General features: G+C 42.4%; 1 pseudogene; it reads right to left on the bottom strand.

Annotated features, from left to right (window-relative positions):
- Nucleotides 1-3,202: 3,202 nt before the first annotated feature.
- On the bottom strand, nucleotides 3,203-11,543 carry LOC110800601 (glucose and ribitol dehydrogenase-like; annotated as a pseudogene).
- Nucleotides 11,544-17,708: the final 6,165 nt, after the last annotated feature.

Here is a 17,708-nt window from a genome sequence, read left to right as displayed (position 1 = left end):
CAGTACATATACAATATATACCGTTCACCCATTCATTATCATGAATGGCCCACATAGTTGGTTAGTAAAAACACATTGTATGCATCACATAAATATTTGCAGCAATTAATCAAGGGCACCAATAATCTACCAATTATTCAGTCCTTATTAATTCTAATCAAGCTGTTTAATCTTAAAGGATTTGTAGACCTAATCAAGAGTTTATGACTAAAATTGCTCCCACTTAAACCAATAACTTTATATGCTTTACTAATTTTAAACATAAAAATGTATTTCTAGTCTAACCGGAAACATACAAATTTAATTAAAATTTAAAGCTCATATAAATTTATAATTGAATCCATTTTATTTAATTTATTTTTCAGTTGAATTAAATGAATTTAAATTAATTCAAGGTTTAATTTTAGTAAAATAATTAGTATAAATAAAAATTTATAATAATTATAATAATCAAAATTAAAATCCGAGAAAACAATTTAAATTATTAATTTTAAAATTAATTAAAATTATTTTCGAACTGAAAATCTCAAATTAAAATTCAAAACGATTCAATCGTAACACGACGAGCACTTGGGCTTGCGCCCAAGTCCCATCGTGTGCACGACTGGTCGCTGCACAAGGCACACATAGCTCCACGCAACATGCAGCCACATGCCACACGCACACGCAACCATCGCTGGCCACGCTGCGCGCAGCCTTTGTGCTGTGTCGCGTCTGCTGCTGCTTTCCCTCGCAAGGCACTACTCGCTGCACGAGCCAGCGCTCGCTGGCACGAGACAGTGCGCGCTGTGGCGCAGCTCGCTTGCTGCCCACACGCGACTGCTTGCTTTGCCCTGCCCCTCGCCTACGCCCATCGCATAGCACACACGACCAACACCTTTGCTTCGCGCGCGCCATGCTATGCTGCTCGTTGCATTCGTGCCCGCACTATACAACATCCCTTAAGGGTAACACGTAGCTTCCTTTGCTTTGTGCGTGCAACATTTATGAGCGTTTTCATAAAAATTAAAATTGTTAATTTAAAATTAACGACAAATTAATAAATCATATTAATTTCATAATTTTAGGGCGAAAAATCGAAAATTTAATAATCAATTAATTTCCGATTAACATGGATTTAAATCTAGGTCATAAAAATTTAAAATTTAACATAAATTAACAACTTTTATGGTGGATTTTAATCATGGATACCTAATTAAATTATTAATTAATTATGAAAAACAAATCAATTCTAAATTATTCGAATTTCAAAAAATTAATCATAATTACAAATTAGGTTGTATAATTAACAAGTCTAGGCATTCATAATTGTTAAACATATACTGTAGGTCAATTAAAATTTCAAGATTTATCAACAAGAATCGCAAATATTCAATTTAACAACTTATATTTACAAACTTTTGCGTTCGAAAAACTTAAACCTCCGAAAAGTCATAGTTAGACTTCGAATTTGGGAATTCTGGGTTCGGTCGCAAAAAATTATTTTTTGTCAAAATTTTAGAATGCCTTTTACATGCGAAATTGACACAAAAATCACTCGATTTGGTTGAGTAACGAATATTCTGCCGAAAAAATGCGTACATATAATTAAATAAACGCAATTTGCAATTAATTACGAAAACTAATCACCCCTTTTAATTCCTTGCAAATTTGTAAAATTTAACCGTGTTCATGCAATTTAGATTATGAAAATAATAAGAGGCTCTGATACCACTGTTAGGTTATGATACATATGACAAAACATAAATCATGCGGAAAAACCTTAATGCCAGGAAACATATTATTTACACACAATCATTTAGCATAATTTAGGTGCATACACTTTGTAGCGTGCCCTCCCTAGCTGCGCCCGAACCGAACAAGAACAAGTCTTTAGGAATCCAAGTGTCGTCCCTCCGTAGATGGTCCACAGCACGTCCGGATCCGCCTTAAGCTTGACCAACTAGAATCACCCTTAAGGTTCCTAGGATTTTCGGCTAATATGGGTTGCAAGTGTTTGGCTGATTTTGTTCCAAAATCTTACCTTTGAATACTTCAATTGTCTATGTAAATATGTGACCCTAGGCACCTATTTATAGAGTTTATGGAAATGAATTATATTCCTATTAGAATACAAATCTATTTAATTATAATCCTACTAGGACTCTAATTAAATAAACTTTATCTATTAGGATTAGATTTAATCACATGACGAATCCCGGTAGCCTTAGGATTCCGAGTAACACACACGAGTGGCACAATGCACCGCATGCAGGCCTTACGGCCCACGCACAGCGCACGGCCCAGCTCGTCGCTGCCTTTGATCCGCGCGCGCCCAAGGCCTTGGCTGGGCCTGGCCTTTGCGCTGGGCCTGGTCGAGGCTTGGCGTGTGTTTGCGCTTTGGCTTGCTGGGCGATGGCCCGGCTTCGTGGTGGGCCTTCTTCTGGCAGGCCTCGTCCGATTCTAATTCGTACGATACGCTTCCGATTAAATTCTCGATTCCGGAATTTATTTCCGATACGAACAATATTTAACATTTCCGATTCCGGAATTAATTTCCGTTTCGAACAAATATTTAATATTTCCGTTTCCGGAATTATTTTCCAATTTCGATAATATTTCCGATTCTGACAATATATCCGTTTCCGGCAATATTTCCGATTCCGGCAATATTTCCATTTCCAATAATATTTTCCGATACGTACCATGTTTCCGTTTCCGGCAACATCTACGACTTGGATAATATTTATATTTCCGATACGATCCATATTTCCGTTTCCTGCAATATCATCGTTTCCGGAGTATTCATTTGCTTGCCTTTGACGATCTCAGCTCCCACTGAAACCAAGATCCGTCGATTCCGAATATCCATAGATGGAGTATTTAATGCCATTAAATACTTGATCCGTTTACGTACTATTTGTGTGACCTTACGAGTTCAGTCAAGAGTAAGCTGTGGATTAATATCATTAATTCCACTTGAACTGAAGCGGCCTCTAGCTAGGCATTCAACTCACTTGATCTCACTGAATTTATTAACTTGTCAATTAATACTGAACCGCATTTATTAGACTTAACATTATATGCATACTTGGACCAAGGGCATTATTTCCTTCAGGACCTAGCTTTCGTTTGTACCTCAGATTGTTATCGTACTTGCTTCCCTGATTTTCAATAGAAAGAACAGCAAGAACTGAAATTCGGGATTTGAAATTCCAATAATTACCAAACATCATACTAGAATTTGAAATTCTAGATTTGAAATTATCATGTTTACCAAACAAAGAATTAGAATTTGATTTCCAACATTTCAATTCCAGTATTTGAATTCAGTTATTTGAAATGAATTGCTCGTTTCCAAACGCAGCCTTTTGTTACTTGGCTTGCTATTCAGAACAAACTAGCTACTAAAGACAGCTTGCTGCAATGGAATTTACAGGTTGATGGCAGATGTGAGCTGTGTATCGTTGCACACTTGTTCTGTGGGTATCATTATTATGCCGAGATTTGGAGTATTGTGTTACACAAAGTTGGTTTTAGCAGGAGACTTCAGTGCTCGCAAAGTGAGATGTTAAGGGCAGCCAAGAAGAGTAGGAGCACCAAGGCTGAAGACAAGGGGATCAGCATGACCTTCATTGGGTCAGTTTATGCAATTTGGCTTCAGAGGAATGCTAAGTTATTTACTAATCAGATTGATCCTCGAAATGTGGTGAGTTGTAGAATCTTGTTCAGTATAGCACGTGGAAGTGATGACAGAATGAAGCTCTCTATAGCTTAGGTTGCTTCATTTCTCTTCACGTGTTGGGAGAGAGTTGTATGTGTTTGTTGTGTTGGTGTTTAGGTGTAATCCTTATACTTGGAAAGTAATAAATCTTTATTTGCCAAAAAAATAAGTCAATGGAATTAATGGACTAGATTTGTCTTATATATTGGAGGGTTGAGATTTAATTGGTTATAGTGGCTACCATTTTTGCGTGGCTATTATAAAAGTTGTCCATAAAACTAAAGTTCCACCAATTTATTACTCCTTAATACTGAGTACTAAGTAACCCAGGGAGTATAATACACATATATATACATATAAAATACAATGTATAATACAAGTATAAGATAACAATTGCATGTAAGAAAAGCAAAGAAAAACATACTCCGTAAAACATAAAAACGAAGAACGTACACATTTAGATTCATGATATACATAGGTTTATTATATGTTTATTGTACGAATGAACACAGACGTATCCTCTGGCGTTCTTTATTGGATTATCTTGACGGACGACACAGTTGGATCATGCGTTTACGATCACCCCACCTAATACATAAACATTTAGGAATATTTCAAGTTTTATGAATAGCAACAGTGTTGGAAGAACAACATGTAAATATTAGTAAAGATCGATGTCAAGATATGAGAAAGTTGTAGGTTACAAACGCAATATATGAAAGAAGAAAAACAAAGTACCATTAGGATGGAGGACTTGGCCAGTGAAATAGGATGAACAGTCGTTACTCGCCAGAAAAACATAGGATGGTGCAACTTCAAAAGGTTGTCCTGCTCTATTCATTGGTACAATTGAACCGTAATTGACGATCTTTTCCACAGGTAGTAAAGCAACAGGTAGTGGAGTCCAGATAGGCCAGGTGCTACCCCGTTCACTCGAATTCCTCGTTTAATAAGTTGAAGACCGAGACTTCTGGTGAAACTTACAAGGGCTCCTTTGCTGCTACTGTAGTCAACCAAAGTTTCTTCACCAGCGTAGGCTGCGACAGAGACTGTGTTAATGATGTTGCTTCCTTCTTTCATGTGCTTCAGTGAGTGCCTGTACCACATGAATTAATATTTAGTCATCTGGTTGAGACTTTTTCTTTTGCCTAAATTATACTCCCTCTCTCCTTTAATACTCGCACCGGTTTGACTGGTGCGGAGTTTAAGACACTTGAATTGACTTATTAATTTAATGGATGTTAGTTGATAGTGGGGTATTCTTTTAATATAGTTAGTGGAAAATGTGTAAGTGGGTGGTGAGTGGTGAGTGGGAAATGTGAATTTTAAATGATTTTTTTATAGGAAGTTGTTTCTGCGAAGAAAATGCTAAGTGTGAAAATAGGGGAAGCCTCTTCAACCAGGCTGTCGTTTTCCTCCAATCGGTTGTGGTTTGTCCTACAAAAACGGCAAACGTAAACTGGCTCGGGGGGGTTCCCGAGAAAACCCTCTCCGACGCTCAAGTCAGTTCTTGTAGAGAGAGAAAGTAGTGAGAGAGTCAGTGTGGGAATAATTGCATACCTGAGTAATGATTAGGTGAAGCATATTTATAGTAATGTCGGATGGCATTATTAGTAAATATAAGCAAGTGTAGGGGTATGGAATCTTGGGCCTGTAGGGGGATGAGATATGGACCCCTAACTTCTGGTCTGAGCCCATCAAGAGGTTTGTGTTTGAGGGTATTTTCATTAATTTCCCCTAAGAGGGTATTTTGGTAATTTATGCAGAAAGTGGGTCCCACAGGGGGCCCGAACATTAGCCCCACGCCAAATTTGCGAGTTTGGCCAAGTACTCGGGAGTTTGGCGGAAGAAATCAACCCCGTAGTTATCAGGTGTTTTGAGTGACATGCGATGCTTGGTCTTTAATACACGCACATGGGTGGGCATGGAGAGGTGCTCAAGGGTCCGCATTTATCGTGCTTAAGGTTTGCACGTATTAGTTGCGGCGTTTTGGGTGAGGGGACCAAGCACGGGCTTGGCTGTTATTTTATGTGCGCATGGCAAGCCGATTGAATTGGACGGTTGCTTTTCGGCAAGCCTGGGCTGTTGCGGATGACAGGAGAGCGTGAGCATAGGGGTGGAGTTCCAGGTGCAGGTCCGGATGGGCTTGGCTGTTCCTTACTGCGCAAGAGGTGTGCACGAGGGTGCGAGGTTGGCTTGGCTTCCGCCTTTGCATTATTTGTCACGTGGGTGGTCCCAGCTGGGCTGTTGTTTGTCGGTTTTAGGCGGGAGCAAGCGGGGGCGAGTGAGCGTTGGTGCCCCATCGCATGGCTGTTGGTTTCCTCGTGCGAGATATGATGCACGGGTGATGCGTGTCAGGCCGTACATGGCTGTTGTTTCTCGTGGCCCATGTACTTGGGCGGAGGTGTGGAATGTATACGGGTGAGGCTTCCGTTGTTGGGGCCCAAGCCTTAAGGAACTTAGATTTTTCTAAATAAGGGGCCTCAACATGTGCTGTGCACCTGGGCAAGAGGTGCCGACTTATGGATGAGCGGGTATGGTCGAGCGTGAGTGGCGTCGTTGCGCACGAGAGCGTGCCAAGCCCCATGTCTTGCCTGGCGTGGCTGCTCCTTTCTCCGGGCGTTTTTTTTTTTTTTTTTTTTTTTTTGTAGGGAAGGCAGGATTGGGCGTGGCTGCTCCTTTCTCCGGGCGTGGCTGCTGCCTTTTTTTTTGGGAAGGCAAGATTGGCGTGGCTGCTCCTTCCTCCGGGCGTGGCTGCTGCTGTTTTTTTTTTCTTTTCCTTTTTTTTTTTTGCGTAGGGAAGGCTGAGCTTGGCGTGGCTGCTCCTTTCTCCGGGCGTGGCTGCTGCTGTTTTTTTTTTTTTTTTTTCTCGTAGGGAAGGCAGGATTGGGCGTGGCTGCTCCTTTCTCTGGGCGTGGCTGCTGGTTTTTTTTTTTTTTTTTTTCGTAGGGAAGGCAGGATTGGGCGTGGCTGCTGGTTTTTTTTTTTTTTCGTCGTATGTACGTGGGTAAGATGATGGCTGATGCTTTCTCTTGGCGTGGCTGTTTGTTTTGTCGCCCGATGTCGGGTGCGGTGCGTGAGAGAGAGTCGCACATGATGGTGCCATGGCTTCTACTTTCCGCACATGATGGTGCCAAGGCTTCTACTTATGGTGCCATGGCTTCTCCTTGCCGCACATGATAGTGTCGTGGCTTTTACTCGCCGCACATGATTGTGCCATGGCTTCTGCTTCTACTTGTCATACACATGACGGTGCCATGGCTTCTACTTTCCGCACATGACTTAGATAAATTTTGATAAGTATGGGAATGAGTTGTTGTTCTCCAAAGGAGCTAATGAGCCCCATGCTTGGACGAACGACGATGCGCCATTCTTGAAAATGACTTAGATTATTTTGCTAAGTATGGGAATGGGCTTCTGTTCTCCAAAGGGACTAATGAGCCCCATGTTTGGGCGAACGAAGATGCACCATTCTTGAAAATGACTTAGATTATTTTGCTAAGTATGAAGACGGGCTGATGTTCTCCAAAGGGACTAATGAGCCCCATGCTTGGGCGAACGATGATGCGCCATTCTTGAAAATGACTTAGATTATTTTGCTAAATATGGGAATGGGCTTCTGTTCTCCAAAGGGACTAATGAGCCCCATGCTTGGGCGAACGATGATGCGCCATTCATGAAAATGACTTAGATTATTTTGCTAAGTATGAGTTCATGTGCTTGAATTTGGCTTGTCTTTTCCTTTTGACGTGTGCTGCGCTTGCATGGCCAATGTTTGCCTTCTACTTGCAACATTCTAGGAACGAAATTTGCTAAGTAACATTACTGGTCGAGCTCTTTACTATTGCCTTGAAGATATAAAGCTTTGTTTACAATGATGGGATGTTATTTAACCTATGGCGGGCTTACATGTACCTTACCCCCACTTTCATCACTGAAAACTATGGTTGTGAGCTATAAAGCTAAGAATTTCTCCCTTTCTCAGAAATACTTAGGAGATTGAACATAAAGCCTTCTAAGGTTGTCGGCGTTCCCTAGGCGAGGGAGGGGCTTGCCTTCAGGAGTTTCGAGTCCCTTCTGGCTTGGCTTTCTTGGCCAGTGGCTGGGGGGTACTTGTCCCTCTCTTGAGGCTGTTAACATAGCATCGCCTGCCCACTTGTTGATCCCTAAAGATTTTTCCCACGGAGCCATCTTCCAACTCAAACTGCATGAGAAGTTGGTACACAGAGATTGCGGCTTTTATTTTGCTTAGTAGAGGTCGGCCTAAGATGATGTTGTATGGCAGGGAGACGTCCACGACAAGAAAGTCTACCAACAACCGTCTTCCCTTGTTTTTAGGACCAAACCTGACAGGTAGCTTGATGGTGCCTTGAGGATGGACGGCTTGACCTCCAAATCCAATGAGTGGCTGGGAGATGGTTTTTAGATCATCTTTGGAATACTTGAGCCCTTCTAGACACTTTAGAGTAATGATGTCGGCGGATGATCCATTATCCACTAACACTCGCCCTACCGTTGAGTTAGCGACTTTCATCTCGATGACCAGCGGATCGTCATGGGACTCTTGAATTGGATGACTAGTGTTCCCACCAAATGTCATCACCGGGACTGTTTGAGAAGCCGATGCCACTTTTAGGACTTGATGTTCCAGTGCCCACAAGCTATCCTTCGCCTTGCTCACAGACCCGCCTGTTGCCAAGTCTCCGGCTATCACTCCAATGTAGTCTCCCGTATCATCACTAAGAGACTCCTTTTCTTTGGCTTTTGCTTTTGGGGGATACTTCCTTAAGTAATTATTCAGCTTGCCCTTGTCAGCCAAGTGATCCAGTGCCTTTTTCAGCTCCTTACAGTTCTTTGTGGTGTGCCCGCACTCGTGGTGAAACTCACACCAAAGTGACTTGTCTCGCTTTGCTTCGGGCGTACGGATTGAAGGTGGCTTAGGGAGGATGTCTTTTCCTTTGAGATCAAGGTAAATCTCCCGCCTATTGCGGTTGTACCTCGGATCCTCACCATGGTCATCAACCATAACCGACTTTTTGAGGGAGGGCTGAGTTTGGTCGTGGCTGCCGTTTGGTCTTGGCTTTTGTTTTTGCCTTGTTCCACTCTCACCACCCCAATTGATCTTACAAATATCTGTGGCTTGAATGTGCATTTGGGCCTTCTCCATTGCTTCCTCGAGGTTGGACACCCCGGACTTGACCAATTCAAACTTGAAGTCATCTGGCTGAAGACCTGCCAAGAGGGCTGCGAACTTGGTTTCGTCCTTGAGATTGTGTATCTTTAGGACTTCTTCATTGAATCCCTTAATATAATTGCGAAGGGTCTCCGTCTCTCCCTGTCTGACTGCCATTAAGTTGACACTTGTCCTTTGGTGCCTCCGACCCGCCGCGAATTGGCTGATGAAAACCTTTTCAAGCTCACCGTAGCTCTTGATGCTTCCCTTTGGTACGTGCTTGTTGAACCATATAAGGGCAAGACCCTTCAAGGTGGTTGGAAAGTACCTGCACCAAGTAGCTCCGCATCCAGTCTGAACGTTCATTTGAGCCGCATAGGCGGCCATGTGTTCTTCTGGATCCGTAGTTCCATCGAAAGGCTCGATGGTAGGGACCTTCACTTTGTCTCGGCGGGGGTGTTCATTATTTCTTGGGAGAAGGGAGTGAGAGCCTCTTGCAATGACGAGGTATGTCTGTGCCTATCAGTTCTTGGTGGAGGGGAGTCCCATCTTCCTCTTGGGGAGGTATGCCTACCTCTACTCTCTGGGAGAGGCGAGTATTTTCGCTCACGGCGTGGAGGGATCCTTCCTATTCTTGAGGGTGAGCGATGCCTTGGGCGATGAGAAGATGAATGAGCCCCTGGCTGTTGATCGAGGGGTGAAACCCTTGTCCTGGGCGAACGGCCTCTAGCCCGGCTAGAGGGTGAGTGACATCTCCTTATAGGAGAAGGTGAGTGCCTCCTGAGAGATGTCCTTCGAGAGCTGACCTCGATCGGTCTGACTTGTCTTGAAGGAGTGGGGTGGTCTCGTGCGGAGGCCGTAGTCTTAGCACTAGAGGGGGATAGACCTCGGGTGATCCTATCATTCCTGATGGCTTCTCTGGCTTGTTCGAGGCGCCTTCTGTGCAAGAGGTCTCGAGCATCAAGGTCTCCTCTGTGCAGTTGTCGATCTTCAATTACCCGGCGTGCATCTTGGCTGGCCCTTGATTGGCGAGGGCGAGGCTGTGCCCCACCCCTGTCACCTAGCCTGTCCTTCACACTTCGGGGCTGTGCCCTGTGGATGGTATGAGATGTTGTGCTCACCTTTGAGCTGGTAGGGTGGTTTGGATGTTTCCTTGAAGGTCCTTCTCCCATTCCTTGGAGGTTGTGGATAGCCTCATTGACTTGAGCAGCCAAATACTCTAGATCCTTTCGGGTGACCAAGTTCTCAGGGTGACCTTCGACATGGGGCTGTTGATTCTCATGGTCCTGATCACCATCGTGATCATCTCCGTTCCTCGAAGTAGGCATCAACACGTAATTGGGATGGGACTCTGATCGATGAGAGGAGGAGTGTTGCCTGGTTCGTCGAGTGTTAACCATGGCTTGTAGTTGACTTCCCCATAGACGACGCCAACTGTTTCTGCGAAGAAAATGCTAAGTGTGAAAATAGGGGAAGCCTCTTCAACCAGGCTGTCGTTTTCCTCCAATCGGTTGTGGTTTGTCCTACAAAAACGGCAAACGTAAACTGGCTCGGGGGGGTTCCCGAGAAAACCCTCTCTGACGCTCAAGTCAGTTCTTGTAGAGAGAGAAAGTAGTGAGAGAGTCAGTGTGGGAATAATTGCATACCTGAGTAATGATTATGTGAAGCATATTTATAGTAATGCCGGATGGCATTATTAGTAAATATAAGCAAGTGTAGGGGTATGGAATCTTGGGCCTGTAGGGGGCTGAGATATGGACCCCTAACTTCTGGTCTGAGCCCATCAAGAGGTTTGTGTTTGAGGGTATTTTCAGTAATGTCCCCTAAGAGGGTATTTTGGTAATTTATGCAGAAAGTGGGTCCCACAGGGGGGCCGAACAGAAGTAGGGGTGTAGGTAGATTGGTAGGTAAGTGTAAGAAATAATATAATATTGGTAATAATTTTCATTTATAGAAGCGGTGTAAGTATTAAGGGACGGCCCGAAAAGAAAAACGGTGCGAGTATTAAGGAACGGAGGGAGTATCCATGTAAGTACATCTTACTTTGCCAAGAAGAAACAAGCGAAGAAGTTGATTTCAAATGTCATTCTCAGTTGATTCTCAGTGATTTCTTCGATGTTCTCGTTATAATATGCTACCCCTGCGTTATTCACTAAGACGTCGATGCGTTTAAATTTCTTCACAACCTTCTCCACCAAATCCTTGCATTCATCTTCACCTAGGCTGAAATCGACAGGAATGGCAATCGGTTCGCCTGCTTCATTTTCTTTGGCTGCCTTTCTTATCAATTCCAAGGCATCGTCTGCATCTTTATCTTCTGGACCTTTAACATATGTAAAAGCTACTGTTGCACCCTCGAGCGCAAAATGATAACAAACTGCTCTTCCGATCCCTGAATCACCTCCTGTTACTAATGCTACTTTTCCCTGTAATCACAACATTTACAAATTACAATATTACGTACGTATTAATGGGAAATTATAATATATGGACTTACATGAAGCTTTTTGGATGGTTTATATTTGGGATTGACAGAAATCGGGAGTGGATTCATCAAATATTGTTTTCCTGGTTGACTATCTTGGCTTTGTGGTGGGAATTCCGTCATTTTCTTTCTTTAATTAATTAATTTCTAATGGCTTGGCTCAGCAATTCTTATTGTAAAGAAAGATCGTATTTTCATAAACCAGCCCAAAACCATATATATATATATATATATATATATATATATATATATATATATTGACAAATAGCGCTCAAAATCCCTGCCTTCTCATTAATCTCCAATCATATATATAGTACAATGTAATTAACCTAGTAAGGCTAAATCAGTAACTTAACATACTTAACATATTTATCGCTTTACAATATTAACACTAATAATACTCCGTTACTTCGTAACATCCCCCCTCAAGGTGGAGCATGAAGATCTCGAATGCCCATCTTGTCAAGGAAAAACTCAAACTGCGCCTTCCCCAACGCTTTGGTAAAAATATCCGCCAACTGTACCTTTGTTGAGACGTACGACGGACAAATAATCCCGTCCTTAATTGCATCACGAATAAAATGACAGTCTGCCTCAATGTGTTTCGTTCTCTCATGAAAAACAGGATTCTGTGCAATATGTAATGCAGATTGACTATCACAAAATAAGTCCATACCTTTCTTGTGCGATACTCCCAGATCACTAAGTAGTTGCTTCAACCACTTTAACTCACACGTCAATGCCGCCATCGAACGATATTCTGCCTCTGCAGACGAACGAGAAACCGTATGTTGTTTCTTGGTTTTCCAGGAAACTGGAGATAATCCAAGCAACACAAACCAACCAGTCAACGAACGACGAGTTAGTGGACAACTCGCCCAATCTGAATCACACCACCCTTCCAACTGCAACACACTATCAGAACGAAGAAGTATCCCTTGACCCGGACACTTCTTTAAGTACCGTACAACCCGCAAAGCTGCCTCCCAATGTTCCTCTTTCGGCGCTTGCATAAACTGTGACAAAATATGAACAGAATACGCCAGATCAGGCCTTGTAACAGCCAAATAAATCAGACGTCCCACCAGACGTCTATATTTTCCTCCGTCCACCAACTCCTTCCCATCTGCCAAAGCAAGTTTATGATTCTGCTCCATCGGAAAATCAGCAGGTTTCGCTCCTAACAATCCAGACTCCGAAATAATATCCAAAGCATACTTTCTCTGACAAACATAAAACCCAAGACTACTACGAGCCACCTCAAGTCCAAGAAAGTATTTCAAAGCACCCAGATCCTTCATTTTAAAACATTCACTCAAATATGATTTAAAACTTTCCAACGCAAATGTATTATTTCCAGCAATAATCATATCGTCGACGTAAATAAGTACACTTAGTTGGAACGTACCTTTGGAGAGAGTAAACAAAGAGTAATCTGATTGTGATTGTCGAAATCCATAAGACATCAAGGCCGTAGACAATTTCGCAAACCAACAACGGGGAGCCTGCTTTAATCCGTACAATGACTTTCTCATCCTGCACACTTTATCACAGTTATTCTTTTGAAATCCGGGGGGAATTTTCATATAAATCTCTTCCTCTAAGTCTCCATGCAAGAATGCATTATGGACATCCATCTGGTGAACCACCCAATTTTTAACAGCTGCAACTGCCAAGAAAGTACGAACAGTTGCCATTTTTGCCACAGGGGCAAAAGTTTCATTATAATCCAACCCCTCCTCCTGATGATTACCCAAACAAACCAACCTCGCTTTCAGACGCAACAGATTTCCATCTTCGTCTCGTTTCTCAGTATACACCCATTTGCTTCCAAGTGCTTTCTTTCCTGCTGGCAGACTTTCTAATGTCCAAGTGCCTTGCTCCTCAAGAGCATCAATCTCAGCAGCCATTGCTTGTCTCCACCCTTCATGTTGCATAGCCTGTTTAAATGTTTTAGGTGTCTTTTCTGCCTGCAAAGCTGCAATAAAATTTCTGTGTTTGGGCGAAAAACGTTCATAATTAACAAAATATGTGATAGGATAAGGAGTACCTGAGGAAGGTGAAGCCGTAGATGAATTATCAGAAGAACTATATTTTTTCCGTATCGTATGCATCACGTACTCTCGCAGCTTCGTCGACTGAAATTTCTCACGTTTCCCCCTTCCCAACTCCTGACCCGTATCCACGCCCTCATCCTCACGCTGCCCGTGCAAGGCAGTCGCAGCAGCATTCCCTTGTGCTGGCACTGCAGTAGCAGGAGCAGTACTCGCATCACCACTCGCCTGCTCTCCCCTCATCTCGCTGCCCAGCAGCGCACTTCCCTGCATCGCCTCACTACTCAGCAACACACTGCCCTGCAGCGCATCACTCTGCGCCTCGTCTAGCGCCTGCTGCAGCGCCTCCTGTGCCTCATGCGCTCCCTGCAGCGCCTCATCCTGTGCCCCATCGCCTGGCCCACGCTGCACACTCTCACTCGCCTGCGCTCCCTCATCTCGCAGCACTCTGCCCAGCTCACTCCCCACACCCTCACTCAAAGATCCCAACACAGACCCATCACTCACATCCAACGTCCAATGATCAACCTCATCCATCCCTGCACCTAAATTCTCATTTCCATTGTTGTGAGACTTCCCCATCAATGACTCATTGAACGTTTCAGCATACGGGAACACTTTTTCATGAAATTTCACATCACGGGAAACAAAATATTCATGTGTCTCTAGATCATACAGTTGCCAACCCTTTTGCCCAAAAGGATAACCCAAGAACACACATTTCCGACCTCTCGACTCAAACTTGTCACCCTTACTACGTTGATTATATGCATAACATAAACAACCAAATACACGAATAGGAACATACGACGGAGGTTTGCCGAACAACATTTCATAAGGAGTCTTATTATCAAGAAGCGGTGTGGGAGTACGATTTATTAAATAACAAGCTGCCAGGACACATTCTCCCCAAAACTTTTTAGGCAAATTCCCTTGAAAACGTAACGCCCTCCCAACATTCAAAATATGTTGATGTTTACGCTCAACCCTCCCATTTTGTTGAGGAGTACCAACACACGAAGTTTCAAACAACATGCCATGTTTAAAGAAATATCCTTGCAAACAATTAAACTCCGTACCATTATCACTTCGAACAACTTTAATAAACTGATTAAATTGACGCTTAACCATAGCAACAAAATTAAGAAACATCGACTCAACCTCAGTTTTATTGCTAAGTAAATAAATCCAGACGCCTCTTGAAAAATCGTCAACAATTGTTAAAAAATATTTCGCTCCACAAGACGATGGTGTCTTGTAGGGTCCCCACAAATCAATATGAATTAAATCAAACATTCTACTAGCATGCGTTTCACTAATCGGAAAACTTTCTCGACATTGTTTTGCACGAGGGCATACATCACAAATATGATTATTCTTCCTAGTAGTATTACTCACAGGAGGGAGTAACTTCAGTACTTTCTCCGACGGATGTCCCATACGCTGATGCCACAAATCAACCACACAGTCTACAGCAAGCACTCGTACCCTCGGAACACCACGGAAAAAATATAGTCCTTCCTGTCGATCACCCACGCCAATCACCGTCCTCGTCGAGCGGTCCTGTAAAACACATATTTTGTTAGTGAATTGAGCTGAACAATTTAATTCGTCACTTAATTGAGTTACAGAAATTAAATTGCAATTTAATCTGGGCACGAATAAAACATTATCAAGCACCAATCCACCCTCCAATGTGACAGAACCATATTGGTTTGAATTTGCTGATTGTCCGTCCGGTAGCACAACCGGACAATTTCCGGACGTCTTGATGTTTCTCAAACTTGACAAGTTTCCTGTCACATGAGTCGATGCACCTGTATCAATAATCCACCGATTATCCACGTTACCTTGCAACTTCGATTGAGGCTTATTGAGGATGTCAATGATCTGTTGCACCTGATTTTCGGACACACCTACAATCCCTTGAGTAACCGCTGCTCCAGTATTATGGGTCGTACCACTACTACATGTGGTGCTCACAGCATTAGCACGATTGATAGCTGCTGCACCATTATGTCCACGCCCCCCTCTACTTCCTCTCCCACCATTCGTGCTCTTACCTCCTCTGCCCGGACCTCTACCACCCCGTTTTTTCTCATCCCACCAATCAGGGAATCCAATCAACTGGTAACACATCTCCACGGTATGGCCTTCTCGGTTACAATGGTGGCAAAACTTCTCACCCGCCTCTCCGTACTTCGTACCAGACTTGGCCTCCACCTTAAATGCCATGACAGACTCCTTGCTTTTACTCCCCTTCACTCGCATATTTTCTGTATTGATGACGGTTTGATATGCCTCATCCACAGACGGCAACGGAGATTGTGCCAATAATTGAGCACGTATGGCCTCGTAATGTTCCTCCAAGCCAATCAAGAAGTAATGTAAATGCTCTTCATCTCTTATCTCACCCACCTGACGTGCAATATTGCAAGAACATCCCGCACAAGTACACCGAGGAACCTTAGCATATTGCACATATGCCTTCCAGACCGCAGACAAACGTCCAAAGAAATCAGTAACGGACTCGTTCACTGACTGCTTGCAATCACTCAAGGCCATCTTCAGATGACACACTCGTGTGCCGCTGACCACGCAATACCGTTTGCGCAGATGATCCCATAACTCACTCGCAATATCGAAATCCTCCACCGTAGATCGCAAATTCTCATCTATTGTATTTGTAATCCACGACACTAACATTGAATTCACAGCAATCCAATGTTTCAATTTTGTTGTATCAGTCGTAGGTTCCTTGATTGACCCATCAAGAAAACCGAACTTGAATTTCGAGATCATACTCCGACGTACGGCCTTTGCCCATTCATCGTAGTTAGCATTACCACGCAATTTGACCGGTGTAATTATCACACCAGGCCCGTCACTTGAAGCAAGATAGTAATCCAGGTCAACCTCATCTCCATCCTTGCCCATTATTAAGAACAAGGTCTGCTGTTTTGACGAAGAATTAAGAGAAAAAAAACTCACGTATCTTGTCTCACAAACTCACCGGCGCTATTCTCAATTTTGCGGAAATTAATTAGGGTTTAACCTTGCTCATGATACCATGACAAATAGCGCTCAAAATCCCTGCCTTCTCATTAATCTCCAATCATATATATAGTACAATGTAATTAACCTAGTAAGGCTAAATCAGTAACTTAACATACTTAACATATTTATCGCTTTACAATATTAACACTAATAATACTCCGTTACTTCGTAACATATATATATATATATATATATATATAATACTTCGGCATACTTACGTGTTTTGTTATATAATGTAATTAATATCATTGAATTAGTTGATTGCATTGGAGACGGAAATTATTAATTGATTTTGGCGTAAAACACTTTCGGTCTAAAAAGTCTGAATAAACTTCCTTCTAATGATTTATGGAATCAATTGTCCACAAGCCTATTTTCAATATTCACCTAATGCATAGAAAATCTATCATATAACTCCATACTTAGGCTAATAGTGTTGCCCTTTGACAATAGCATGACGTACACGTGCTTCCAGATGACGCGAAGGAGAATATTTTATTTGAGCTTGCTAAATGTCTCACCAAATGATAACAAAACATATTTTGTATGTACAAACTATTCATTTTTTCGGCCCATATTTAGGGTGCATTTTATTCACCTGATTTTCACTTATTTTTCCTGAATTTATTTGAACTGAACTTGTCTGAACTTATCAAAACTTGTTTTAGTTATAACTTATACTTGGTCAACCCTTATTTTTCATGAACTTAACTGAACTTATTTGAACTTATATGAACTTATTTTTTTTGAAATAAATGGAAATAAGGTGAACAGAACATAGCTTTAATGACAAAAGGAAACCCTTAATTGATTAGGACCCGAGGAGTATATCAATTAACTACCCACAAGGATCAACCAAACAATACTACTCTAATACACCACAAAATCACCAAGCCGCTATCTGACAACCATGGATTGTGCATCATAAAGGATCAATAATCATAGGCAATTTGACAAGTTCTAGTGACCAACCAAATACCTAATTGCTACTAGAAAAATTAACAAGGACAATTACGTATCACCCGTCAATATTCTAGCAAGTTACACTAAAGATGGCCGGCCTAAAATATAACTCAACTAGTTCACGACAATAAAATAGATTACCAACCCAATCAAGGAATAAACATAATTATCAAAATAATACGAAGCACCACGTATTTATTGGATCCTTTCTTGCAATTTCGTAATCCAATGCTTACCACTTCCCCTGTTTGTGGGTCCAGTTCACTTGTTGCA

This window comes from Spinacia oleracea, chromosome 3, assembly GCF_020520425.1.
Source record: "Spinacia oleracea cultivar Varoflay chromosome 3, BTI_SOV_V1, whole genome shotgun sequence".
NCBI lineage: Eukaryota > Viridiplantae > Streptophyta > Magnoliopsida > Caryophyllales > Amaranthaceae > Spinacia > Spinacia oleracea.
Note: the sequence above shows the minus strand (reverse complement) of the source record. Positions and strands in the feature narration are given on the sequence as shown.